Source organism: Hypanus sabinus, chromosome 13 (genome assembly GCF_030144855.1).
Source record: "Hypanus sabinus isolate sHypSab1 chromosome 13, sHypSab1.hap1, whole genome shotgun sequence".
Taxonomy (NCBI): Eukaryota; Metazoa; Chordata; class Chondrichthyes; order Myliobatiformes; family Dasyatidae; genus Hypanus; species Hypanus sabinus.
Genome location: NC_082718.1, coordinates 78,387,736 through 78,413,531, shown reverse-complemented (window position 1 = coordinate 78,413,531; position 25,796 = coordinate 78,387,736).

Genomic DNA, 25,796 nt, shown 5'->3' with positions numbered 1-25,796 from the left:
TGTAGCGTGCAGGTTAGTTCAGTGATGAGTGGTGTGTGTGTAGTGTGTGTAGTGTGCAGGTCAGTTCAGTGATGAGTGGTGTGTGTGTGTGTAGTGTGTGTAGCGTGCAGGTTAGTTCAGTGATGAGTGGTGTGTGTGTAGTGTGTGTAGTGTGCAGGTTAGTTCAGTGCTGAGTGGTGTGTGTAGTGTGCAGGTCAGTTCAGTGATGAGTGGTGTGTGTGTGTGTGTGTAGGTCAGTTCAGTGCTGAGTGGTGTGTGTAGTGTGCAGGTCAGTTCAGTGATGATTGGTGTGTGTGTAGTGTGTGTAGTGTGCAGGTCAGTTCAGTGATGAGTGGTGTGTGTGTAGCGTGTGTAGCGTGCAGGTTAGTTCAGTGATGAGTGGTGTGTGTGTGTGTGTGTAGCGTGCAGGTTAGTTCAGTGATGAGTGGTGTGTGTGTGTGTGTGTAGTGTGCAGGTCAGTTCAGTGATGAGTGGAGTGTGTGTGTAGTGTGTGTAGTGTGCAGGTCAGTTCAGTGATGAGTGGTGTGTGTAGTGTGTGTAGCGTGCAGGTTAGTTCAGTGATGAGTGGTGTGTGTGTGTGTAGTGTGTGTAGCGTGCAGGTTAGTTCAGTGATGACTAGTGCGTGTGCGTGTTTAGTGTGCAGGTCAGTTCAGTGATGAGTGGCGTGTGTGTAGTGTGCAGGTTAGTTCAGTGATGAGTGGTGTGTGTGTAGTGTGTGTAGTGTGCAGGTTAGTTCAGTGATGAGTGGTGTGTGTGTAGTGTGCAGGTTAGTTCAGTGATGAGTGGTGTGTGTGTAGCCTGCAAGTTAGTTCAGTGATGAGTGTTGTGTGTGTAGTGTGCAGGTTAGTTCAGTGATGAGTGGTGTGTGTGTGTGTGTGTGTAGTGTGCAGGTCAGTTCAGTGATGAGTGGTGTGTGTGTAGCGTGCAGGTCAGTTCAGTGATGAGTGGTGTGTGTGTAGCGTGCAGGTTAGTTCAGTGATGAATGGTGTGTGTGTAGTGTGTGTAGCGTGCAGGTTAGTTCAGTGATGAGTGGTGTGTGTGTGTGTGTGTGTAGTGTGCAGGTCAGTTCAGTGCTGAGTGGTGTGTGTAGCGTGCAGGTTAGTTCAGTGATGAGTGGTGTGTGTGTGTGTATGTAGTGTGCAGGTTAGTTCAGTGATGAGTGGTGTGTGTGTAGTGTGTGTAGCGTGCAGGTAAGTTCAGTGATGAGTGGTGTGTGTGTAGTGTGTGTAGCGTGCAGGTTAGTTCAGTGATGAGTGGTGTGTGTGTAGTGTGCAGGTTAGTTCAGTGATGAGTGGTGTGTGTGTAGTGTGTGTAGCGTGCAGGTTAGTTCAGTGATGAGTGGTGTGTGTGTAGTGTGCAGGTTAGTTCAGTGATGAGTGGTGTGTGTGTAGTGTGTGTAGCGTGCAGGTTAGTTCAGTGATGAGTGGTGTGTGTGTAGTGTGCAGGTTAGTTCAGTGATGAGTGGTGTGTGTGTAGTGTGTGTAGCGTGCAGGTTAGTTCAGTGATGAGTGGTGTGTGTGTAGCGTGCAGGTTAGTTCAGTGATGAGTAGTGTGTGTGTGTGTGTGTGTATAGTGTGCAGGTCAGTTCAGTGATGAATGGTGTGTGTGTAGTGTGTGTAGCGTGCAGGTTAGTTCAGTGATGAGTGGTGTGTGTGTGTGTGTGTGTAGTGTGCAGGTCAGTTCAGTGATGATTGAGTGTGTGTGTGTGTGTAGTGTGCAGGTCAGTTCAGTGATGAGTGGTGTGTGTGTAGTGTGTGTAGTGTGCAGGTCAGTTCAGTGATGACGGGTGTGTGTGTAGCGTGCAGGTTAGTTCAGTGATGAGTGGTGTGTGTGTAGTGTGCTGGTTAGTTCAGTGATGAGTGGTGTGTGTGTAGTGTGCGTAGTGTGCAGGTTAGTTCAGTGATGTGTGGTGTGTGTGTAGTGTGTGTAGCGTGCAGGTTAGTTCAGTGATGAGTGGTGTGTGTGTAGTGTGTGTAGTGTGCAGGTCAGTTCAGTGATGAGTGGTGTGTGTGTGTGTAGTGTGTGTAGCGTGCAGGTTAGTTCAGTGCTGAGTGGTGTGTGTAGTGTGTGTAGTGTGCAGGTCAGTTCAGTGATGAGTGGTGTGTGTGTGTGTAGTGTGTGTAGTGTGCAGGTCAGTTCAGTGATGAGTGGTGTGTGTGTGTGTGTAGGTCAGTTCAGTGCTGAGTGGTGTGTGTAGTGTGCAGGTCAGTTCAGTGATGAGTGGTGTGTGTGTAGTGTGTGTAGTGTGCAGGTCAGTTCAGTGATGAGTGGTGTGTGTGTAATGTGCAGGTCAGTTCAGTGATGAGTGGTGTGTGTGTAGCGTGTGTAGCGTGCAGGTTAGTTCAGTGATGAGTGGTGTGTGTGTGTGTAGTGTGTGTAGCGTGCAGGTTAGTTCAGTGATGACTCGTGTGTGTGCGTGTTTAGTGTGCAGGTCAGTTCAGTGATGAGTGGTGTGTGTGTGTAGGTTATTTCAGTGATGAGTGGTGTGTGTGTAGTGTGTGTAGCGTGCAGGTTAGTTCAGTGATGAGTGGAGTGTGTGTGTGTAGTGTGCAGGTCAGTTCAGTGATGAGTGGTGTGTGTGTGTAGGTTATTTCAGTGATGAGTGGTGTGTGTGTAGTGTGTGTAGCGTGCAGGTTAGTTCAGTGATGAGTGGTGTGTGTGTAGCGTGCAGGTTAGTTCAGTGATGAGTGGTGTGTGTGTAGTGTGTGTAGTGTGCAGGTTAGTTCAGTGATGAGTGGTGTGTGTGTAGTGTGTGTAACGTGCAGGTTAGTTCAGTGATGAGTGGTGTGTGTGTTTAGTGTGCAGGTTAGTTCAGTGATGAGTGGTGTGTGTGTGTGTGTGTGTAGTGTGCAGGTTAGTTCAGTGATGAGTGGTGTGTGTGTGTAGTGTGCAGGTTAGTTCAGTGATGAGTGGTGTGTGTGTGTGTGTGTGTAGTGTGCAGGTTAGTTCAGTGATGAGTGGTGTGTGTGTAGTGTGTGTAGCGTGCAGGTTAGTTCAGTGATGAGTGGTGTGTGTGTAGCGTGCAGGTTAGTTCAGTGATGAGTGGTGTGTGTGTAGTGTGTGTAGCGTGCAGGTTAGTTCAGTGATGAGTGGTGTGTGAGTAGTGTGCAGGTTAGTTCAGTGATGAGTGGTGTGTGTAGTGTGTGTGTAGCGTGCAGGTTAGTTCACTGATGAGTGGTGTGTGTGTAGTGTGTGTAGCGTGCAGGTTAGTTCAGTGATGTGTGGTGTGTGTGTGTAGTGTGTGTGTAGCGTGCAGGTTAGTTCAGTGATGAGTGGTGTGTGTGTAGTGTGTGTAGCGTGCAGGTTAGTTCAGTGATGAGTGGTGTGTGTGTAGCGTGCAGGTTAGTTCAGTGATGAGTGGTGTGTGTGTAGTGTGTGTAGCGTGCAGGTTAGTTCAGTGATGTGTGGTGTGTGTGTGTAGTGTGCAGGTTAGTTCAGTGATGAGTGGTGTGTGTGTAGTGTGTGTAGCGTGCAGGTTAGTTCAGTGATGAGTGGTGTGTGTGTAGTGTGTGTAATGTGCAGGTTAGTTCAGTGATGAGTGGTGTGTGTGTAGTGTGCAGGTTAGTTCAGTGATGAGTGGTGTGTGTGTAGTGTGCAGGATAGTTCAGTGATGAGTGGTGCGTGTGTAGTGTGTGTAGTGTGCAGGTTCAGTGATGAGTGGTGTGTGTGTAGTGTGTGTAGCGTGCAGGTTAGTTCAGTGATGAGTGGTGTGTGTGTAGTGTGCAGGTCAGTTCAGTGATGAGTGGTGTGTGTGTGTGTAGGTCAGTTCAGTGCTGAGTGGTGTGTGTAGTGTGCAGGTTAGTTCAATGATGAGTGGTGTGTGTGTGTGTATGTAGTGTGCAGGTCAGTTCAGTGATGAGTGGTGTGTGTGTAGTGTGTGTAGCGTGCAGGTTAGTTCAGTGATGTGTGGTGTGTGTGTGTAGTGTGCAGGTTAGTTCAGTGATGAGTGGTGTGTGTGTAGTGTGTGTAGCGTGCAGGTTAGTTCAGTGATGAGTGGTGTGTGTGTAGTGTGCAGGTTAGTTCAGTGATGAGTGGTGCGTGTGTAGTGTGTGTAGTGTGCAGGTTCAGTGATGAGTGGTGTGTGTGTAGTGTGTGTAGCGTGCAGGTTAGTTCAGTGATGAGTGGTGTGTGTGTAGCGTGCAGGTTAGTTCAGTGATGAGTGGTGTGTGTGTAGTGTGTGTAACGTGCAGGTTAGTTCAGTGATGAGTGGTGTGTGTGTGTAGTGTGTGTAGCGTGCAGGTTAGTTCAGTGATGAGTGGTGTGTGTGTAGTGTGCAGGTTAGTTCAGTGATGAGTGGTGTGTGTGTGTAGTGTGTGTAACGTGCAGGTTAGTTCAGTGATGAGTGGTGTGTGTGTGTAGTGTGTGTAACGTGCAGGTTAGTTCAGTGATGAGTGGTGTGTGTGTAGTGTGTGTAGTGTGCAGGTTAGTTCAGTGATGAGTGGTGTGTGTGTGTAGTGTGTGTAACGTGCAGGTTAGTTCAGTGATGAGTGGTGTGTGTGTGTGTGTGTGTAGCGTGCAGGTTAGTTCAGTGATGAGTGGTGTGTGTGTAGTGTGTGTAGTGTGCAGGTCAGTTCAGTGATGAGTGGTGTGTGTGTAGTGTGTGTAGCGTGCAGGTTAGTTCAGTGATGAGTGGTGTGTGTGTAGTGTGTGTAACGTGCAGGTTAGTTCAGTGATGAGTGGTGTGTGTGTAGCGTGCAGGTTAGTTCAGTGATGAGTGGTGTGTGTGTAGTGTGTGTAACGTGCAGGTTAGTTCAGTGATGAGTGGTGTGTGTGTAGTGTGCAGCTCAGTTCAGTGATGAGTGGTGTGTGTGTGTGTGTAGGTCAGTTCAGTGCTGAGTGGTGTGTGTGTAGTGTGTGTAGTGTGCATGTCAGTTCAGTGATGAGTGGTGTGTGTGTAGCGTGTGTAGCGTGCAGGTTAGTTCAGTGATGAGTGGTGTGTGTGTGTGTAGTGTGTGTAGCGTGCAGGTTAGTTCAGTGATGAGTGGTGTGTGTGTGTGTAGTGTGTGTAGCGTGCAGGTTAGTTCAGTGATGACTAGTGTGTGTGCGTGTTTAGTGTGCAGGTCAGTTCAGTGATGAGTGGAGTGTGTGTGTGTGTGTGTAGTGTGCAGGTCAGTTCAGTGATGAGTGGTGTGTGTGTGTGTGTAGTGTGCATGTCAGTTCAGTGATGAGTGGTGTGTGTGTGTGTAGGTTAGTTCAGTGATGAGCGGTTTGTGTGTAGCGTGCAGGTCAGTTCAGTGATGAGTGGTGTGTGTGTGTGTGTGTGTAGTGTGCAGGTCAGTTCAGTGCTGAGTGGTGTGTGTGTGTGTGTGTGTAGTGTGCAGGTCAGTTCAGTGCTGAGTGGTGTGTGTGTGTGTGTGTTTAGTGTGCAGGTCAGTTCAGTGCTGAGTGGTGTGTGTGTGTGTGTGTGTAGTGTGCAGGTCAGTTCAGTGCCGAGTGGTGTGTGTGTGTGTGTGTGTAGTGTGCAGGTCAGTTCAGTGATGAGTGGTGTGTGTGTAGTGTGCAGGTCAGTTCAGTGATGAGTGGTGTGTGTGTGTGTGTGTGTAGTGTGCAGGTCAGTTCAGTGCTGAGTGGTGTGTGTGTGTGTGTGTGTAGTGTGCAGGTCAGTTCAGTGCTGAGTGGTGTGTGTGTGTGTGTGTTTAGTGTGCAGGTCAGTTCAGTGCTGAGTGGTGTGTGTGTGTGTGTGTGTAGTGTGCAGGTCAGTTCAGTGCCGAGTGGTGTGTGTGTGTGTGTGTGTAGTGTGCAGGTCAGTTCACTGATGAGTGGTGTGTGAGTAGTGTGTGTAGCGTGCAGGTTAGTTCAGTGATGAGTAGTGTGTGTGTAGTGTGTGTAGCGTGCAGGTTAGTTCAGTGATGAGTAGTGTGTGTGTGCGTGTAGTGTGCAGGTTAGTTCAGTGATGAGTGGTGTGTGTGTGTAGGTCAGTTCAGTGCTGAGTGGTGTGTGTGTAGTGTGTGTAGCGTGCAGGTCAGTTCAGTGATGAGTGGTGTGTGTGTAGTGTGTGTAGCGTGCAGGTTAGTTCAGTGATGAGTGGTGTGTGTGTAGTGTGTGTAGTGTGCAGGTCAGTTCAGTGATGAGTGGTGTGTGTGTAGTGTGTGTAGCGTGCAGGTCAGTTCAGTGATGAGTGGTGTGTGTGTAGTGTGTGTAGTGTGCAGGTTAGTTCAGTGATGAGTGGTGTGTGTGTGTGTGTAGTGTGCAGGTCAGTTCAGTGCTGAGTGGTGTGTGTAGTGTGCAGGTTAGTTCAGTGATGAGTGTAGTGTGTGTAGTGTGCAGGTTAGTTCAGTGATGAGTGGTGTGTGTGTAGTGTGTGTAGCGTGCAGGTCAGTTCAGTGATGAGTGGTGTGTGTGTAGTGTGTGTAGCGTGCAGGTTAGTTCAGTGATGAGTGGTGTGTGTGTAGCGTGCAGGTCAGTTCAGTGATGAGTGGTGTGTGTGTAGTGTGTGTAGTGTGCAGGTCAGTTCAGTGATGAGTGGTGTGTGTAGTGTGCAGGTTAGTTCAGTGATGAGTGGTGTGTGTGTAGTGTGTGTAGTGTGCAGGTTAGTTCAGTGATGAGTGGTGTGTGTGTAGTGTGTGTAGCGTGCAGGTCAGTTCAGTGATGAGTGGTGTGTGTGTAGTGTGTGTAGCGTGCAGGTTAGTTCAGTGATGAGTGGTGTGTGTGTGTGTAGTGTGTGTAGCGTGCAGGTTAGTTCAGTGATGACTAGTGTGTGTGCGTGTTTAGTGTGCAGGTCAGTTCAGTGATGAGTGGAGTGTGTGTGTGTGTGTGTAGTGTGCAGGTCAGTTCAGTGATGAGTGGTGTGTGTGTGTGTGTAGTGTGCATGTCAGTTCAGTGATGAGTGGTGTGTGTGTGTGTAGGTTAGTTCAGTGATGAGTGGTTTGTGTGTAGCGTGCAGGTCAGTTCAGTGATGAGTGGTGTGTGTGTGTGTGTGTGTAGTGTGCAGGTCAGTTCAGTGCTGAGTGGTGTGTGTGTGTGTGTGTGTAGTGTGCAGGTCAGTTCAGTGCTGAGTGGTGTGTGTGTGTGTGTGTTTAGTGTGCAGGTCAGTTCAGTGCTGAGTGGTGTGTGTGTGTGTGTGTGTAGTGTGCAGGTCAGTTCAGTGCCGAGTGGTGTGTGTGTGTGTGTGTGTAGTGTGCAGGTCAGTTCAGTGATGAGTGGTGTGTGTGTAGTGTGCAGGTCAGTTCAGTGATGAGTGGTGTGTGTGTGTGTGTGTGTAGTGTGCAGGTCAGTTCAGTGCTGAGTGGTGTGTGTGTGTGTGTGTGTAGTGTGCAGGTCAGTTCAGTGCTGAGTGGTGTGTGTGTGTGTGTGTTTAGTGTGCAGGTCAGTTCAGTGCTGAGTGGTGTGTGTGTGTGTGTGTGTAGTGTGCAGGTCAGTTCAGTGCCGAGTGGTGTGTGTGTGTGTGTGTGTAGTGTGCAGGTCAGTTCACTGATGAGTGGTGTGTGAGTAGTGTGTGTAGCGTGCAGGTTAGTTCAGTGATGAGTAGTGTGTGTGTAGTGTGTGTAGCGTGCAGGTTAGTTCAGTGATGAGTAGTGTGTGTGTGCGTGTAGTGTGCAGGTCAGTTCAGTGATGAGTGGTGTGTGTGTGTGTGTAGGTCAGTTCAGTGCTGAGTGGTGTGTGTGTAGTGTGTGTAGCGTGCAGGTCAGTTCAGTGATGAGTGGTGTGTGTGTAGTGTGTGTAGCGTGCAGGTTAGTTCAGTGATGAGTGGTGTGTGTGTAGTGTGTGTAGTGTGCAGGTCAGTTCAGTGATGAGTGGTGTGTGTGTAGTGTGTGTAGCGTGCAGGTCAGTTCAGTGATGAGTGGTGTGTGTGTAGTGTGTGTAGTGTGCAGGTTAGTTCAGTGATGAGTGGTGTGTGTGTGTGTATGTAGTGTGCAGGTCAGTTCAATGCTGAGTGGTGTGTGTAGTGTGCAGGTTAGTTCAGTGATGAGTGGTGTGTGTGTAGTGTGTGTAGTGTGCAGGTTAGTTCAGTGATGAGTGGTGTGTGTGTAGTGTGTGTAGCGTGCAGGTCAGTTCAGTGATGAGTGGTGTGTGTGTAGTGTGTGTAGCGTGCAGGTTAGTTCAGTGATGAGTGGTGTGTGTGTAGCGTGCAGGTCAGTTCAGTGATGAGTGGTGTGTGTGTAGTGTGTGTAGTGTGCAGGTCAGTTCAGTGATGAGTGGTGTGTGTGTAGTGTGTGTAGCGTGCAGGTTAGTTCAGTGATGAGTGGTGTGTGTGTAGTGTGTGTAGTGTGCAGGTCAGTTCAGTGCTGAGTGGTGTGTGTAGTGTGCAGGTTAGTTCAGTGATGAGTGGTGTGTGTGTAGTGTGTGTAGTGTGCAGGTTAGTTCAGTGATGAGTGGTGTGTGTGTAGTGTGTGTAGCGTGCAGGTCAGTTCAGTGATGAGTGGTGTGTGTGTAGTGTGTGTAGCGTGCAGGTTAGTTCAGTGATGAGTGGTGTGTGTGTAGTGTGTGTAGTGTGCAGATTAGTTCAGTGATGAGTGGTGTGTGTAGCGTGCAGGTCAGTTCAGTGATGAGTGGTGTGTGTGTAGTGTGTGTAGTGTGCAGGTTAGTTCAGTGATGAGTGGTGTGTGTGTGTGTGTAGTGTGCAGGTCAGTTCAGTGCTGAGTGGTGTGTGTAGTGTGCAGGTTAGTTCAGTGATGAGTGGTGTGTGTGTAGTGTGTGTAGCGTGCAGGTTAGTTCAGTGATGACTAGTGTGTGTGCGTGTTTAGTGTGCAGGTCAGTTCAGTGATGAGTGGTGTGTGTGTGTGTGTGTGTAGTGTGCAGGTCAGTTCAGTGATGAGTGGTGTGTGTGTGTGTGTAGTGTGCATGTCAGTTCAGTGATGAGTGGTGTGTGTGTGTGTAGGTTAGTTCAGTGATGAGTGGTGTGTGTGTAGCGTGCAGGTCAGTTCAGTGATGAGTGGTGTGTGTGTGTGTGTGTGTAGTGTGCAGGTCAGTTCAGTGCTGAGTGGTGTGTGTGTGTGTGTGTGTAGTGTGCAGGTCAGTTCAGTGCTGAGTGGTGTGTGTGTGTGTGTGTTTAGTGTGCAGGTCAGTTCAGTGCTGAGTGGTGTGTGTGTGTGTGTGTGTAGTGTGCAGGTCAGTTCAGTGCCGAGTGGTGTGTGTGTGTGTGTGTGTAGTGTGCAGGTCAGTTCAGTGATGAGTGGTGTGTGTGTAGTGTGCAGGTCAGTTCAGTGATGAGTGGTGTGTGTGTGTGTGTGTGTAGTGTGCAGGTCAGTTCAGTGCTGAGTGGTGTGTGTGTGTGTGTGTGTAGTGTGCAGGTCAGTTCAGTGCTGAGTGGTGTGTGTGTGTGTGTGTTTAGTGTGCAGGTCAGTTCAGTGCTGAGTGGTGTGTGTGTGTGTGTGTGTAGTGTGCAGGTCAGTTCAGTGCCGAGTGGTGTGTGTGTGTGTGTGTGTAGTGTGCAGGTCAGTTCACTGATGAGTGGTGTGTGAGTAGTGTGTGTAGCGTGCAGGTTAGTTCAGTGATGAGTAGTGTGTGTGTAGTGTGTGTAGCGTGCAGGTTAGTTCAGTGATGAGTAGTGTGTGTGTGCGTGTAGTGTGCAGGTCAGTTCAGTGATGAGTGGTGTGTGTGTGTGTGTAGGTCAGTTCAGTGCTGAGTGGTGTGTGTGTAGTGTGTGTAGCGTGCAGGTCAGTTCAGTGATGAGTGGTGTGTGTGTAGTGTGTGTAGCGTGCAGGTTAGTTCAGTGATGAGTGGTGTGTGTGTAGTGTGTGTAGTGTGCAGGTCAGTTCAGTGATGAGTGGTGTGTGTGTAGTGTGTGTAGCGTGCAGGTCAGTTCAGTGATGAGTGGTGTGTGTGTAGTGTGTGTAGTGTGCAGGTTAGTTCAGTGATGAGTGGTGTGTGTGTGTGTGTAGTGTGCAGGTCAGTTCAGTGCTGAGTGTTGTGTGTAGTGTGCAGGTTAGTTCAGTGATGAGTGGTGTGTGTGTAGTGTGTGTAGTGTGCAGGTTAGTTCAGTGATGAGTGGTGTGTGTGTAGTGTGTGTAGTGTGCAGGTTAGTTCAGTGATGAGTGGTGTGTGTGTGTGTGTAGTGTGCAGGTCAGTTCAGTGCTGAGTGTTGTGTGTAGTGTGCAGGTTAGTTCAGTGATGAGTGGTGTGTGTGTAGTGTGTGTAATGTGCAGGTTAGTTCAGTAATGAGTGGTGTGTGTGTAATGTGCAGGTTAGTTCAGTGATGAGTGGTGTGTGTGTAATGTGCAGGTTAGTTCAATGATGAGTGGTGTGTGTGTAGTGTGCAGGTTAGTTCAGTGATGAGTGGTGCGTGTGTAGTGTGTGTAGTGTGCAGGTTCAGTGATGAGTGGTGTGTGTGTAGTGTGTGTAGCGTGCAGGTTAGTTCAGTGATGAGTGGTGTGTGTGTAGCGTGCAGGTTAGTTCAGTGATGAGTGGTGTGTGTGTAGTGTGTGTAACGTGCAGGTTAGTTCAGTGATGAGTGGTGTGTGTGTGTAGTGTGTGTAGCGTGCAGGTTAGTTCAGTGATGAGTGGTGTGTGTGTAGCGTGCAGGTTAGTTCAGTGATGAGTGGTGTGTGTGTGTAGTGTGTGTAGCGTGCAGGTTAGTTCAGTGATGAGTGGTGTGTGTGTGTAGTGTGTGTAACGTGCAGGTTAGTTCAGTGATGAGTGGTGTGTGTGTGTAGTGTGTGTAACGTGCAGGTTAGTTCAGTGATGAGTGGTGTGTGTGTAGTGTGTGTAGCGTGCAGGTTAGTTCAGTGATGAGTGGTGTGTGTGTAGTGTGTGTAACGTGCAGGTTAGTTCAGTGCTGAGTGGTGTGTGTAGTGTGCAGCTCAGTTCAGTGATGAGTGGTGTGTGTGTGTGTGTAGGTCAGTTCAGTGCTGAGTGGTGTGTGTGTAGTGTGTGTAGTGTGCATGTCAGTTCAGTGATGAGTGGTGTGTGTGTAGTGTGTGTAGCGTGCAGGTTATTTCAGTGATGAGTGTGTGTGTGTGTGTAGTGTGCAGGTTAGTTCAGTGATGAGTGGTGTGTGTGTAGTGTGCAGGTTAGTTCAGTGATGAGTCGTGTGTGTGTAGTGTGTGTAGCGTGCAGGTTAGTTCAGTGATGAGTGGTGTGTGTGTGTGTAGTGTGTGTAGCGTGCAGGTTAGTTCAGTGATGAGTGGTGTGTGTGTGTGTAGTGTGTGTAGCGTGCAGGTTAGTTCAGTGATGACTAGTGTGTGTGCGTGTTTAGTGTGCAGGTCAGTTCAGTGATGAGTGGTGTGTGTGTGTGTGTGTGTAGTGTGCAGGTCAGTTCAGTGATGAGTGGTGTGTGTGTGTGTGTAGTGTGCATGTCAGTTCAGTGATGAGTGGTGTGTGTGTGTGTGTGTGTAGTGTGCAGGTCAGTTCAGTGATGAGTGGTGTGTGTGTGTGTGTGTGTAGTGTGCAGGTCAGTTCAGTGATGAGTGGTGTGTGTGTGTGTGTAGTGTGCATGTCAGTTCAGTGATGAGTGGTGTGTGTGTGTGTGTGTGTAGTGTGCAGGTCAGTTCAGTGATGAGTGGTGTGTGTGTGTGTGTAGTGTGCAGGTCAGTTCAGTGATGAGTGGTGTGTGTGTGTGTGTGTGTAGTGTGCATGTCAGTTCAGTGATGAGTGGTGTGTGTGTAGGTTAGTTCAGTGATGAGTGGTGTGTGTGTAGCGTGCAGGTTAGTTCAGTGATGAGTAGTGTGTGTGTGTGTAGCGTGCAGGTTAGTTCAGTGATGAGTGGTGTGTGTGTGTGTGTGTAGTGTGCAGGTCAGTTCAGTGCTGAGTGGTGTGTGTGTGTGTGTGTGTAGTGTGCAGGTCAGTTCAGTGCTGAGTGGTGTGTGTGTGTGTGTGTGTAGTGTGCAGGTCAGTTCAGTGCCGAGTGGTGTGTGTGTGTGTGTGTGTAGTGTGCAGGTCAGTTCAGTGCCGAGTGGTGTGTGTGTGTGTGTGTGTAGTGTGCAGGTCAGTTCACTGATGAGTGGTGTGTGAGTAGTGTGTGTAGCGTGCAGGTTAGTTCAGTGATGAGTGGTGCGTGTGTAGTGTGTGTAGCGTGCAGGTTAGTTCAGTGATGAGTAGTGTGTGTGTGTAGTGTGTGTAGTGTGCAGGTCAGTTCAGTGATGAGTGGTGTGTGTGTAGTGTGTGTAGCGTGCAGGTCAGTTCAGTGATGAGTGGTGTGTGTGTAGTGTGTGTAGTGTGCAGGTTAGTTCAGTGATGAGTGGTGTGTGTGTGTGTGTAGTGTGCAGGTCAGTTCAGTGCTGAGTGGTGTGTGTAGTGTGCAGGTTAGTTCAGTGATGAGTGGTGTGTGTGTAGTGTGTGTAGTGTGCAGGTTAGTTCAGTGATGAGTGGTGTGTGTGTAGTGTGTGTAATGTGCAGGTTAGTTCAGTAATGAGTGGTGTGTGTGTAATGTGCAGGTTAGTTCAGTGATGAGTGGTGTGTGTGTAATGTGCAGGTTAGTTCAATGATGAGTGGTGTGTGTGTGTGTATGTAGTGTGCAGGTCAGTTCAATGATGAGTGGTGTGTGTGTAGTGTGTGTAGTGTGCAGGTTAGTTCAGTGATGAGTGGTGTGTGTGTAGTGTGTGTAGCGTGCAGGTTAGTTCAGTGATGAGTAGTGTGTGTGTGCGTGTAGTGTGCAGGTCAGTTCAGTGATGAGTTGTGTGTGTGTAGTGTGCAGGTCATTTCAGTGATGAGTGGTGTGTGTGTAGTGTGTGTAGTGTGCAGGTTAGTTCAGTGATGAGTGGTGTGTGTGTAGCGTGCAGGTTAGTTCAGTGATGAGTGGTGTGTTTGTAGTGTGTGTAGCGTGCAGGTTAGTTCAGTGATGAGTGGTGTGTGTGTAGCGTGCAGGTTAGTTCAGTGATGAGTGGTGTGTGTGTAGTGTGTGTAGCGTGCAGGTTAGTTCAGTGATGAGTGGTGTGTGTGTAGTGTGTGTAACGTGCAGGTTAGTTCAGTGATGCGTGGTGTGTGTGTGTAGTGTGTGTAGCGTGCAGGTTAGTTCAGTGATGAGTGGTGTGTGTGTAGCGTGCAGGTTAGTTCAGTGATGAGTGGTGTGTGTGTAGTGTGCAGGTTAGTTCAGTGATGAGTGGTGCGTGTGTAGTGTGTGTAGTGTGCAGGTTCAGTGATGAGTGGTGTGTGTGTAGTGTGTGTAGCGTGCTGGTTAGTTCAGTAATGAGTGGTGTGTGTGTAGTGTGTGTAACGTGCAGGTTAGTTCAGTGATGAGTGGTGTGTGTGTAGCGTGCAGGTTAGTTTAGTGATGAGTGGTGTGTGTGTAGCGTGCAGGTTAGTTCAGTGATGAGTGGTGTGTGTGTAGTGTGTGTAGCGTGCAGGTTAGTTCAGTGATGAGTGGTGTGTGTGTAGCGTGCAGGTTAGTTCAGTGATGAGTGGTGTGTGTGTAGCATGCTGGTTAGTTCAGTGATGAGTGGTGTGTGTGTGTAGTGTGCAGGTTAGTTCAGTGATGAGTGGTGTGTGTGTGTGTGTGTAGTGTGCAGGTCAGTTCAGTGCTGAGTGGTGTGTGTAGTGTGCAGGTTAGTTCAGTGATGAGTGGTGTGTGTGTAGTGTGTGTAGCGTGCAGGTTAGTTCAGTGATGAGTGGTGTGTGTGTAGTGTGTGTAGTGTGCAGGTTATTTCAGTGATGAGTGGTGTGTGTGTAGTGTGTGTAATGTGCAGGTTAGTTCAGTAATGAGTGGTGTGTGTGTAATGTGCAGTTTAGTTCAGTGATGAGTGGTGTGTGTGTGTAGTGTGCAGGTTAGTTCAATGATGAGTGGTGTGTGTGTGTGTATGTAGTGTGCAGGTCAGTTCAGTGATGAGTGGAGTGTGTGTGTGTGTGTAGTGTGCAGGTCAGTTCAGTGATGAGTGGAGTGTGTGTGTGTGTGTGTAGTGTGCAGGTCAGTTCAGTGATGACGGGTGTGTGTGTAGCGTGCAGGTTAGTTCAGTGATGAGTTGTGTGTGTGTAGTGTGCAGGTTAGTTCAGTGATGAGTGGTGTGTGTGTAGTGTGTGTAGCGTGCAGGTTAGTTCAGTGATGAGTGGTGTGTGTGTAGTGTGTGTAGTGTGCAGGTCAGTTCAGTGATGAGTGGTGTGTGTGTGTGTAGTGTGTGTAGCGTGCAGGTTAGTTCAGTGATGAGTGGTGTGTGTGTAGTGTGTGTAGTGTGCAGGTTAGTTCAGTGCTGAGTGGTGTGTGTGTGTGTGTGTGTGTAGCGTGCAGGTCAGTTCAGTGATGAGTGGTGTGTGTGTGTGTGTAGGTCAGTTCAGTGCTGAGTGGTGTGTGTAGTGTGCAGGTCAGTTCAGTGATGAGTGGTGTGTGTGTAGTGTGTGTAGTGTGCAGGTCAGTTCATTGATGAGTGGTGTGTGTGTAGCGTGTGTAGCGTGCAGGTTAGTTCAGTGATGAGTGGTGTGTGTGTGTAGTGTGTGTAGCGTGCAGGTTAGTTCAGTGATGACTAGTGTGTGTGCGTGTTTAGTGTGCAGGTCAGTTCAGTGATGAGTGGTGTGTGTGTGTAGTGTGCAGGTCAGTTCAGTGATGAGTGGTGTGTGTGTGTGTGTGTGTAGCGTGCAGGTCAGTTCAGTGATGAGTGGTGTGTGTGTGTGTAGGTTAGTTCAGTGATGAGTGGTGTGTGTGTGTGTGTAGTGTGTGTAGTGTGCAGGTTAGTTCAGTGATGAGTGGCGTGTGTGTAGTGTGCAGGTTAGTTCAGTGATGAGTGGTGTGTGTGTAGTGTGTGTAGTGTGCAGGTTAGTTCAGTGATGAGTGGTGTGTGTGTAGTGTGCAGGTTAGTTCAGTGATGAGTGGTGTGTGTGTAGCCTGCAAGTTAGTTCAGTGATGAGTGTTGTGTGTGTAGTGTGCAGGTTAGTTCAGTGATGAGTGGTGTGTGTGTGTGTGTGTGTAGTGTGCAGGTCAGTTCAGTGATGAGTGGTGTGTGTGTAGCGTGCAGGTCAGTTCAGTGATGAGTGGTGTGTGTGTAGCGTGCAGGTTAGTTCAGTGATGAATGGTGTGTGTGTAGTGTGTGTAGCGTGCAGGTTAGTTCAGTGATGAGTGGTGTGTGTGTGTGTGTGTGTAGTGTGCAGGTCAGTTCAGTGCTGAGTGGTGTGTGTAGCGTGCAGGTTAGTTCAGTGATGAGTGGTGTGTGTGTGTGTATGTAGTGTGCAGGTTAGTTCAGTGTTGAGTGGTGTGTGTGTAGCGTGCAGGTTAGTTCAGTGATGAGTGGTGTGTGTGTAGTGTGTGTAGCGTGCAGGTTAGTTCAGTGATGAGTGGTGTGTGTGTAGTGTGTGTAGCGTGCAGGTTAGTTCAGTGATGAGTGGTGTGTGTAGTGTGTGTGTAGCGTGCAGGTTAGTTCAGTGATGAGTGGTGTGTGTGTAGTGTGCAGGTTAGTTCAGTGATGAGTGGTGTGTGTGTAGTGTGTGTAGCGTGCAGGTTAGTTCAGTGATGAGTGGTGTGTGTGTCGTGTGCAGGTTAGTTCAGTGATGAGTGGTGCGTGTGTAGTGTGTGTAGTGTGCAGGTTCAGTGATGAGTGGTGTGTGTGTAGCGTGCAGGTTAGTTCAGTGATGAGTAGTGTGTGTGTGTGTGTGTGTATAGTGTGCAGGTCAGTTCAGTGATGAATGGTGTGTGTGTAGTGTGTGTAGCGTGCAGGTTAGTTCAGTGATGAGTGGTGTGTGTGTGTGTGTGTGTAGTGTGCAGGTCAGTTCAGTGATGATTGAGTGTGTGTGTGTGTGTAGTGTGCAGGTCAGTTCAGTGATGAGTGGTGTGTGTGTAGTGTGTGTAGTGTGCAGGTCAGTTCAGTGATGACGGGTGTGTGTGTAGCGTGCAGGTTAGTTCAGTGATGAGTGGTGTGTGTGTAGTGTGCTGGTTAGTTCAGTGATGAGTGGTGTGTGTGTAGTGTGCGTAGTGTGCAGGTTAGTTCAGTGATGTGTGGTGTGTGTGTAGTGTGTGTAGCGTGCAGGTTAGTTCAGTGATGAGTGGTGTGTGTGTAGTGTGTGTAGTGTGCAGGTCAGTTCAGTGATGAGTGGTGTGTGTGTGTGTAGTGTGTGTAGCGTGCAGGTTAGTTCAGTGCTGAGTGGTGTGTGTAGTGTGTGTAGTGTGCAGGTCAGTTCAGTGATGAGTGGTGTGTGTGTGTGTAGTGTGTGTAGTGTGCAGGTCAGTTCAGTGATGAGTGGTGTGTGTGTGTGTGTAGGTCAGTTCAGTGCTGAGTGGTGTGTGTGTAGTGTGTGTAGTGTGCAGGTCAGTTCAGTGATGAGTGGTGTGTGTGTGTGTAGTGTGTGTAGCGTGCAGGTTAGTTCAGTGATGAGTGGTGTGTGTGTAGCGTGCAGGTCAGTTCAGTGATGAGTGGTGTGTGTGTAATGTGCAGGTCAGTTCAGTGATGAGTGGTGTGTGTGTAGCGTGTGTAGCGTGCAGGTTAGTTCAGTGATGAGTGGTGTGTGTGTGTGTAGTGTGTGTAGCGTGCAGGTTAGTTCAGTGATGACTCGTGTGTGTGCGTGTTTAGTGTGCAGGTCAGTTCAGTGATGAGTGGTGTGTGTGTGTAGTGTGCAGGTCAGTTCAGTGATGAGTGGTGTGTGTGTGTAGGTTATTTCAGTGATGAGTGGTGTGTGTGTAGTGTGTGTAGCGTGCAGGTTAGTTCAGTGATGAGTGGTGTGTGTGTAGCGTGCAGGTTAGTTCAGTGATGAGTGGTGTGTGTGTAGTGTGTGTAGTGTGCAGGTTAGTTCAGTGATGAGTGGTGTGTGTGTAGTGTGTGTAACGTGCAGGTTAGTTCAGTGATGAGTGGTGTGTGTGTGTAGTGTGCAGGTTAGTTCAGTGATGAGTGGTGTGTGTGTGTGTGTGTGTAGTGTGCAGGTTAGTTCAGTGATGAGTGGTGTGTGTGTAGTGTGTGTAGCGTGCAGGTTAGTTCAGTGATGAGTGGTGTGTGTGTGTAGTGTGCAGGTTAGTTCAGTGATGAGTGGTGTGTGTGTGTGTGTGTGTAGTGTGCAGGTTAGTTCAGTGATGAGTGGTGTGTGTGTAGTGTGCAGGTTAGTTCAGTGATGAGTGGTGCGTGTGTAGTGTGTGTAGTGTGCAGGTTCAGTGATGAGTGGTGTGTGTGTAGTGTGTGTAGCGTGCAGGTTAGTTCAGTGATGAGTGGTGTGTGTGTAGCGTGCAGGTTAGTTCAGTGATGAGTGGTGTGTGTGTAGTGTGTGTAGCGTGCAGGTTAGTTCAGTGATGTGTGGTGTGTGTGTGTAGTGTGCAGGTTAGTTCAGTGATGAGTGGTGTGTGTGTAGTGTGTGTAGCGTGCAGGTTAGTTCAGTGATGAGTGGTGTGTGTGTAGTGTGCAGGTTAGTTCAGTGATGAGTGGTGTGTGTGTAGTGTGTGTAGTGTGCAGGATAGTTCAGTGATGAGTGGTGTGTGTGTAGTGTGTGTAGTGTGCAGGATAGTTCAGTGATGAGTGGTGTGTGTGTAGTGTGTGTAGCGTGCAGGTTAGTTCAGTGATGAGTGGTGAGTGTGTAGTGTGCAGGTTCAGTGATGAGTGGTGTGTGTGTAGTGTGTGTAGTGTGCAGGTCAGTTCAGTGATGAGTGGTGTGTGTGTGTGTAGGTCAGTTCAGTGCTGAGTGGTGTGTGTAGTGTGCAGGTTAGTTCAATGATGAGTGGTGTGTGTGTGTGTATGTAGTGTGCAGGTCAGTTCAGTGATGAGTGGTGTGTGTGTAGTGTGTGTAGCGTGCAGGTTAGTTCAGTGATGTGTGGTGTGTGTGTGTAGTGTGCAGGTTAGTTCACTGATGAGTGGTGTGTGTGTAGTGTGTGTAGCGTGCAGGTTAGTTCAGTGATGAGTGGTGTGTGTGTAGTGTGCAGGTTAGTTCAGTGATGAGTGGTGCGTGTGTAGTGTGTGTAGTGTGCAGGTTCAGTGATGAGTGGTGTGTGTGTAGCGTGCAGGTTAGTTCAGTGATGAGTGGTGTGTGTGTAGCGTGCAGGTTAGTTCAGTGATGAGTGGTGTGTGTGTAGCGTGCAGGTTAGTTCAGTGATGAGTGGTGTGTGTGTGTAGTGTGTGTAGCGTGCAGGTTAGTTCAGTGATGAGTGGTGTGTGTGTAGCGTGCAGGTTAGTTCAGTGATGAGTGGTGTGTGTGTGTAGTGTGTGTAGCGTGCAGGTTAGTTCAGTGATGAGTGGTGTGTGTGTGTAGTGTGTGTAACGTGCAGGTTAGTTCAGTGATGAGTGGTGTGTGTGTGTAGTGTGTGTAACGTGCAGGTTAGTTCAGTGATGAGTGGTGTGTGTGTAGTGTGTGTAGTGTGCAGGTTAGTTCAGTGATGAGTGGTGTGTGTGTAGCGTGCAGGTTAGTTCAGTGATGAGTGGTGTGTGTGTAGTGTGTGTAGTGTGCAGGTCAGTTCAGTGATGAGTGGTGTGTGTGTAGCGTGCAGGTTAGTTCAGTGATGAGTGGTGTGTGTGTAGTGTGTGTAACGTGCAGGTTAGTTCAGTGCTGAGTGGTGTGTGTAGTGTGCAGCTCAGTTCAGTGATGAGTGGTGTGTGTGTGTGTGTAGGTCAGTTCAGTGCTGAGTGGTGTGTGTGTAGTGTGTGTAGTGTGCAGGTCAGTTCAGTGATGAGTGGTGTGTGTGTAGCGTGTGTAGCGTGCAGGTTAGTTCAGTGATGAGTGGTGTGTGTGTGTGTGTTGTGTGTAGCGTGCAGGTTAGTTCAGTGATGAGTGGTGTGTGTGTGTGTAGTGTGTGTAGCGTGCAGGTTAGTTCAGTGATGACTAGTGTGTGTGCCTGTTTAGTGTGCAGGTCAGTTCAGTGATGAGTGGTGTGTGTGTGTGTGTGTGTAGTGTGCAGGTCAGTTCAGTGATGAGTGGTGTGTGTGTGTGTGTAGTGTGCATGTCAGTTCAGTGATGAGTGGTGTGTGTGTGTGTAGGTTAGTTCAGTGATGAGTGGTGTGTGTGTGTGTGTGTGTAGTGTGCAGGTCAGTTCAGTGATGAGTGGTGTGTGTGTGTGTGTAGTGTGCATGTCAGTTCAGTGATGAGTGGTGTGTGTGTGTGCAGGTTAGTTCAGTGATGAGTAGTGTGTGTGTGTGTAGCGTGCAGGTTAGTTCAGTGATGAGTGGTGTGTGTGTGTGTGTGTGTAGTGTGCAGGTCAGTTCAGTGCTGAGTGGTGTGTGTGTGTGTGTGTGTGTAGTGTGCAGGTCAGTTCAGTGCTGAGTGGTGTGTGTGTGTGTGTGTTTAGTGTGCAGGTCAGTTCAGTGCTGAGTGGTGTGTGTGTGTGTGTGTGTAGTGTGCAGGTCAGTTCAGTGCCGAGTGGTGTGTGTGTGTGTGTGTGTAGTGTGCAGGTCAGTTCACTGATGAGTGGTGTGTGAGTAGTGTGTGTAGCGTGCAGGTTAGTTCAGTGATGAGTGGTGTGTGTGTAGTGTGTGTAGCGTGCAGGTTAGTTCAGTGATGAGTGGTGTGTGTGTAGTGTGTGTAACGTGCAGGTTAGTTCAGTGATGAGTGGTGTGTGTGTGTAGTGTGTGTAGCGTGCAGGTTAGTTCAGTGATGAGTAGTGTGTGTGTGCGTGTAGTGTGCAGGTCAGTTCAGTGATGAGTGGTGTGTGTGTGTGTGTGTGTAGGTCAGTTCAGTGCTGAGTGGTGTGTGTGTAGTGTGTGTAGCGTGCAGGTCAGTTCAGTGATGAGTGGTGTGTGTGTGTGTAGTGTGTGTAGCGTGCAGGTTAGTTCAGTGATGAGTGGTGTGTGTGTGTGTGTAGTGTGCAGGTCAGTTCAGTGCTGAGTGGTGTGTGTAGTGTGCAGGTTAGTTCAGTGATGAGTGGTGTGTGTGTAGCGTGCAGCTTAGTTCAGTGATGAGTGGTGTGTGTGTAGTGTGTGTAGTGTGCAGGTTAGTTCAGTGATGAGTGGTGTGTGTGTAGTGTGTGTAATGTGCAGGTTAGTTCAGTAATGAGTGGTGTGTGTGTAATGTGCAGGTTAGTTCAGTGATGAGTGGTGTGTGTGTAATGTGCAGGTCAGTTCAATGATGAGTGGTGTGTGTGTAGTGTGCAGGTTAGTTCAGTGATGAGTGGTGTGTGTGTAGTGTGCAGGTTAGTTCAGTGATGAGTGGTGTGTGTGTAGTGTGCAGGTTAGTTCAGTGATGAGTGGTGTGTGTGTAGTGTGTGTAGCGTGCAGGTTAGTTCAGTGATGAGTAGTGTGTGTGTAGTGTGTGTAGCGTGCAGGTTAGTTCAGTGATGAGTGGTGTGTGTGTAGTGTGCAGGTTAGTTCAGTGATGAGTGGTGTGTGTGTAGTGTGCAGGTTAGTTCAGTGATGAGTGGTGTGTGTGTAGTGTGTGTAGCGTGCAGGTTAGTTCAGTGATGAGTAGTGTGTGTGTAGTGTGTGTAGCGTGCAGGTTAGTTCAGTGATGAGTGGTGTGTGTGTAGTGTGCAGGTTAGTTCAGTGATGAGTGGTGTGTTTGTAGTGTGCGTGTAGTGTGCAGGTCAGTTCAGTGATGAGTTGTGTGTGTGTAGTGTGCAGGTCAGTTCAGTGATGAGTGGTGTGTGTGTAGTGTGTGTAGCGTGCAGGTTAGTTCAGTGATGAGTGGTGTGTGTGTAGCGTGCAGGTTAGTTCAGTGATGAGTGGTCCGTGTGTAGTGTGTGTAGTGTGCAGGTTCAGTGATGAGTGGTGTGTGTGTAGCGTGCAGGTTAGTTCAGTGATGAGTGGTGTGTGTGTAGCGTGCAGGTTAGTTTAGTGATGAGTGGTGTGTGTGTAGCGTGCTGGTTAGTTCAGTAATGAGTGGTGTGTGTGTAGTGTGTGTAACGTGCAGGTTAGTTCAGTGATGAGTGGTGTGTGTGTAGCGTGCTGGTTAGTTCAGTAATGAGTGGTGTGTGTGTAGTGTGTGTAACGTGCAGGTTAGTTCAGTGATGAGTGGTGTGTGTGTAGCGTGCAGGTTAGTTTAGTGATGAGTGGTGTGTGTGTAGCGTGCAGGTTAGTTCAGTGATGAGTGGTGTGTGTGTAGTGTGTGTAGCGTGCAGGTTAGTTCAGTGATGAGTGGTGTGTGTGTAGCGTGCAGGTTAGTTCAGTGATGAGTGGTGTGTGTGTAGCATGCTGGTTAGTTCAGTGATGAGTGGTGTGTGTGTGTAGTGTGCAGGTTAGTTCAGTGATGAGTGGTGTGTGTGTGTGTGTGTAGTGTGCAGGTCAGTTCAGTGCTGAGTGGTGTGTGTAGTGTGCAGGTTAGTTCAGTGATGAGTGGTGTGTGTGTAGCGTGCAGGTTAGTTCAGTGATGAGTGGTGTGTGTGTAGTGTGTGTAGTGTGCAGGTTATTTCAGTGATGAGTGGTGTGTGTGTAGTGTGTGTAATGTGCAGGTTAGTTCAGTAATGAGTGGTGTGTGTGTAATGTGCAGTTTAGTTCAGTGATGAGTGGTGTGTGTGTAATGTGCAGGTTAGTTCAATGATGAGTGGTGTGTGTGTGTGTATTTAGTGTGCAGGTCAGTTCAATGATGAGTGGTGTGTGTGTAGTGTGTGTAGTGTGCAGGTTAGTTCAGTGATGAGTGGTGTGTGTGTAGTGTGTGTAGCGTGCAGGTTAGTTCAGTGATGAGTGGTGTGTGTGTAGCGTGCAGGTCAGTTCAGTGATGAGTGGTGTGTGTGTAGTGTGTGTAGCGTGCAGGTTAGTTCAGTGATGAGTGGTGTGTGTGTAGCGTGCAGGTTAGTTCAGTGATGAGTGGTGTGTGTGTAGCGTGCAGGTTAGTTCAGTGATGATTGGTGTGTGTGTAGCGTGCAGGTTAGTTCAGTGATGAGTGGTGTGTGTGTAGCGTGCAGGTTAGTTTAGTGATGAGTGGTGTGTGTGTAGCGTGCAGGTTAGTTCAGTGATGAGTGGTGTGTGTGTAGTGTGCAGGTTAGTTCAGTGATGAGTGGTGTGTGTGTGTGTAGCGTGCAGGTTAGTTCAGTGATGAGTGGTGTGTGTGTAGTGTGTGTAGCGTGCAGGTTAGTTCAGTGATGAGTGGTGTGTGTGTGTAGTGTGCAGGTTAGTTCAGTGATGAGTGGTGTGTGTGTGTGTGTAGTGTGCAGGTCAGTTCGGTGCTGAGTGGTGTGTGTGTAGTGTGTGTAGTGTGCAGGTTAGTTCAGTGATGAGTGGTGTGTGTGTAGTGTGCAGGTTAGTTCATTGATGAGTGGTGTGTGTGTAGTGTGTGTAGCGTGCAGGTTAGTTCAGTGATGAGTGGTGTGTGTGTAGTGTGTGTAGTGTGTGTAACGTGCAGGTTAGTTCAGTGATGAGTGGTGTGTATGTGTGGTTCTGTGAAAAGATTGCGATCCCACACAACAGAAAGGTAGAAGGTGCATGGGTAGGTGTGGCACCTCTGGGTGTTTTGCACCGTGATGCCACGGCAAACTCTGTGGTGGAAGTCTCCAGGTGGGATAATTCCTTCAGAGTAGTGACAAGAGGGTGAAAGGGAAGTGGACTCACGCTGGAGGGATGGGGATTTGTGGAGGGTGGTACCTTGAATATGAAGGCTCTTGAGAGATTCTCCTACCTGCTTGTTGATCATTAAAGAGGCAGGAACTGGGGTGAGATATTTGGTAATATGTCTTCATTTCAAATTTCAAAGCAAACTTATTATCAATGTTCATTTATATGAACAAAGTAGAACAAGTATAATAGAATCAACACACAAAGAAAACAAATATTGGAAACGCACATCAATAATACTGAGAACCTACCTTGTCTGTCCCAAAATGTTTAGTCAAAGTCAAGTTTAGTGTTGTATGCACAGGTAGAATGAAAAAATAAGAGAAAATCTGCAGATGCTGGAAATCCAAGCAACACACACAAAATGTTGGAGGAGCTCAGCAGGTCAGGGAGCATCTATTGAAAAGAGTATAGTCGCCTGTTGAGGGTTGAACAGCCGAAACATCGACTGTTTACTCTTCCATAGATGCTACCTGGCCTGCTAAGTTCCTCCAGCATTTTGTGAGGTGGAATGGAAAACTTACTTGTAGCAGCATCATAGAAACAAAGCATCAGATAAGCAGCATTCACAGGAGAAGCTTCAATTACACATAATTTTTACAAGAAAGAACAGAATTAGATCATAAAATATCAGTTCGTTTTAATGAAAAGCGGTCAGAGTGTTGTTAAACTGTAGTGATGAAAGTTTTGCCAATTGGTTCAAGAACCAACTGGTTGAAGCGAAGTAGTTGTTGTAGAAATTGGTGATGTTGATCTTTAGGGTTCTAGAACATAGAAATCTACAGCATGTAGCAGGCCCTTCGGCCCACAATCTTGTGCTGACCATGTAACCTACTCTAGAAACTGCCTAGAATTTCTCTAACTCATAGCCCTCTATTTTTCTAAGCTCCTTCACCTATGTAAGAGTCTCATAAAGGATCCTGTTGTATCCACCTCGACCACCTTCACTGTCAGTGCATTCCATGCACCCACCACTGTCTGTGTGAAAAACTTACCCCTGACATTCCCTCTGTACTTCCTTCCAAGCACCTTAAAACTATGTCCCCTCATGTTAGCCATTTCAGCCCTGGGAAAAAGCCTCTGGCTATCCACACCATCGATGCCTCTCATCATCTTGTATAGCTCCATCAGGTCACTTCTCATCCTCCATTGCTCCACAGAGAAAAGGCCAAGTTCACTCAACCTATTTTCATAAGGCACATTCTCCAATCCAGGCAACATTCTTGTAACTCTCCTCTGTATCCACATCCTTCCTGTAGTAAGGCGACCAGAACTGAACACAATACTCCAAGTGAGGTCTGACCAAGGTTCCATATAGCTTTAGCATTACCTCAGGGCTCTTGACTCAGTCCCATGATTGATGAATGCCAACACACCATAAGCCTTCTTAACAACGCTATCAACCTGTGCAGCACCTTTGAGTGTCCTATGGCCAGGGTCCCCAAAATCTCTCTGATCCTCCACATTGCCAAGAGTCTTAACATTAGTAGTATATTCTGTCTTCAAATTTCACCTACCAAAATGAACCTCTTCATACTTATCTGGGTTGAAGTCCATCTGCCACTTCTCATCCCAGTTCTGCATCCTATTAATATCCCACTGTAATCTCTGACAACTCTCCAAACTATCCGCAACAACCCCAACATTTGTGTCATCGGCAATCTTACTAACCCACCCTTCTACTTCATCCAGGTCACTTATAAAAATCACAAAGAGGAGGGATCCGAGAACTGATCCCTGCGGAACATCACTGGTCACCGACCTCCATGCAGAATATGAGCCATCTACAACCTCCCTTTGCTTTCTGTGGGCAAGCCAATTCCGGATCCACAAAGCAAGGTCTCCTTGGACCCCATGCCTCCTTACTCTCTGAATGAGCCTCGCATGCAGAACCTTATTAAAAGCCTTACTGAAACCCATTTACACTACATCTGCTGCTCTATCAATATGTTCAGTTACGTCCTCAAATAAGTCAATTAGGCTCATAAGGCATGACCTACCCTTAACAAAGCCGTGCTCACAATCCTTTATCAGATTATGTCTCTCCAGCTGCTCATAAATCCTGCCTCTCAGGATTTTCACTGCTCTACTCTCTGTATACATATGACTGTGTGGCTAAGCATAGCTCAAATACCATCTATAAATTTGCTGATGATACAACCATTGTTGGTAGAATCTCAGCTGGTGACGAGAGGGCGTACAGGAGTGAGATATGCCAACTAGTGGAGTGGTGTCACAGCAACAACCTGGCACTCAACATCAGTAAGACGAAAGAGCTGATTGTGGACTTTAGGAGGGGTAAGGCGAAGGAACACATACCAAATCTCATAGAGGGATCAGAAGTGGAGAGAGTGAGTGGCTTCAAGTTCCTCTATGTCAGGATCTCTGAGGATCTAACCTGGTCCCAACATATCGAGGTAGTCATAAAGAATGCAAGTCAGCAGCTATACTTTATTAGGAGTTTGAAGAGATTTGGCACGTCAACAAATACACTCAAAAACTTCTATAGTTGTAGCGTGGAGAGCATTCTGACAGGCTGCACCACTGTCTGGTATGGAGGGGCTACTGCACAGGACTGAAAGAAGCTGCAGAAGGTTGTAAATCTAGTCAGCTCCATCTTGGGCACAAACCTACAAAGTACCCAGGATATCTTTAGGGAGGGATATCTCAGAAAGGCAGCGTCCATTATTAAAGACCTCCAGCACCCAGGGCATGTCCTTTTCTCACTGTTACCATCAGGAAGGAGGTACAGAAGCCTGAAGGCACACACTCAGCGATTCAGGAACAGCTTCTTCCCCTCTGCCATCCGATTCCTAAATAGACGTTGAAGATTTCTGCACTACCTCACTTTTTAAATATTCGGTACTTCTGTTTTTTGCACATTTTGAAAAATCTATTCAATATATGTAATTGATTTACTTTTTTTATTATTATGTTGCAGTTTATTTATTATTATTATTGTTTCTCTGCTAGATTATGTATTGCATTGAACTGCTGCTGCTAAGTTAACAGATTTCACAACACATGCTGGTGCTAATAGACCTGATTCTGATCCTGATCTTAAGGGAGCGGTGTATCAGAAAAGCAGCATCCATTAGACCTCCAGCACCCAGGGCTTGCCCTTTTCTCACTGTTACCATCAGCTAGGAGGTACAGAAGCCTGAAGATACACACTCAGCCATTCAGGAACAGCTTCTTCCCTTCTGCCATCGAATTCCTAAATGGACATTGAACCCATGAACACTATCTCACTTTTTAAATATATATTATTTCTGTTTTTTCACAATTTTTAATCTACTCTATATACATATACTGTAGATTAATTAATTTATTGTTATTATTACTTTTCTTTCTTCTTTGTCTAGATTATGTATTGCATTGAACTGCTGCTGCTAAGTTAACAAATTTCACAACACATGCCGGTGATAATAAACCTGATCCTTGTTCTGATTCTTCACAACCTGCCCACCGCTGAAGTAAGACTCACTGGTCTGTAGTTTCCTGGGTTATCTCTATTCCCTTTCTTGAAGAAGGGAACAACATTTGCAACCCTTC